This window comes from Berghia stephanieae, chromosome 12 (genome assembly GCF_034508935.2).
Source record: "Berghia stephanieae isolate SIO BIC M18660-M18661 chromosome 12, UCSD_Bste_1.3, whole genome shotgun sequence".
Classification (NCBI taxonomy): domain Eukaryota; kingdom Metazoa; phylum Mollusca; class Gastropoda; order Nudibranchia; family Aeolidiidae; genus Berghia; species Berghia stephanieae.
In genome coordinates, this window is record NC_088371.1 from 30,392,987 (window position 1) to 30,394,314 (window position 1,328).

General features: G+C 41.4%; 1 protein-coding gene across 1 annotated transcript in view; it reads right to left on the reverse strand.

The window, feature by feature from the left end:
• Positions 1-1,105, reverse strand: part of LOC144957835 (sulfotransferase 6B1-like) — a 7,580-nt gene extending 6,475 nt beyond the window's left edge. The window contains exon 1 of the mRNA XM_078889296.1: positions 968-1,105. The gene's annotated coding sequence lies outside the window, so the exon portion shown is untranslated. The remainder of the gene's footprint in view (positions 1-967) is intronic.
• Positions 1,106-1,328: the final 223 nt, after the last annotated feature.

Sequence of the window (1,328 nt, forward strand, 5' to 3'; positions counted from 1 at the left end):
CAACATTTAACATTTAGGACGGGACATGACGGCTGTTACAATTTTTTTTTTTCGGACAGAGACAACGTTGTAAACAGCCAGGTACTTATTTTACAGTTGAGTACGGTGAAAGAATGTGAATAAAGAGTCTTTTCCAAGGACTCAACAGTTGCGCCGAGCGAGGCTCGAACCCAGGACCTTCCGATCCGAAATCGAGTGTCATACCACTAGACCACATAGCCGCACAACAATTTCTTTGACACACGGTTAAGTAAATAAGAAGAAAACGTGTAAGGAAAGAGTTGCTTCGAAGGATTCAACTTAAGCAACGGCACTTGGCCCATCAAGGACCCTATCGTCTCAAATTGGATGTCCTACTAACCTACAAAGCATTAGTTGTGGTCGTTGTGTGGGGATGAAAAGATTGCTGAATTATAGAAAATGAGTGATACGGTGAAACTGGATTCAATAGTCTGAAGTCACGTCCGCCCAGCGTGGTTCTAAAGAAAGAAAATCGGTACTTTTTATTCTTCATGCTGGCAAGAACTTTTTCACATGTCATGTGATCAGAATGTATAAAGGTCAAAACTGATCAGATTTATAATGTTTTTGTCCTCCTGTATTTACACTTTTATGCTCGTCGGAGAAGTATTTCATAAGGGCGCCCGCCATTGTTCCAATAGTTTAGTACCAGTTACTAAGTTACTATGCGTCATTACGAGGGAAGTGACGTCACGACTGTTGAAACCCATTGAAGGCGGAAGAGGAAGAAGACGTAAAAGAATTTGAAGATGAGATGAGGGATGAGGGGGAGGAGGAGGAGGAGGAGGAGGAGGAGGAGGAGGAGGAGGAGAAGGAGGAGGAGGAGGAGGAAGAGGAAGTAGAAAAAGATGTGGAACAGATTTGAGAGGGGGGGGGGGGAGAGAGAACGTGAGAATTGAACATTAATAGTATAGAGGATTTACTTGAGATAAATCAAATCATTTACCTTTTTCGAATTCCAAATGAACAAACTGTAGAAACGACAATTTTAACATTCACATGGACGACAACTTACAAAGACGACAACAAACAACCTACACAGCTGCTGGCACACATACCGGTATTGTATTTGTTTATAGGCTATATCATAATTTCATGCAAACTTATAGGGTGTTTAAACATTCAAAAGTATATAAAAAAGAATTGACTGTTCTGCGCGGGAAGGGGGACGAGGGTTTAAACTCGGAACACCTTAATGAAATGATATTAGAGAGGCGATCAAAATGGTTCAACAGTCGTGACGTCACATCCCTCGTAATGACGCATAGTAACTTAGTAACTGGTTCTAAACTATCGGAATAATGGCG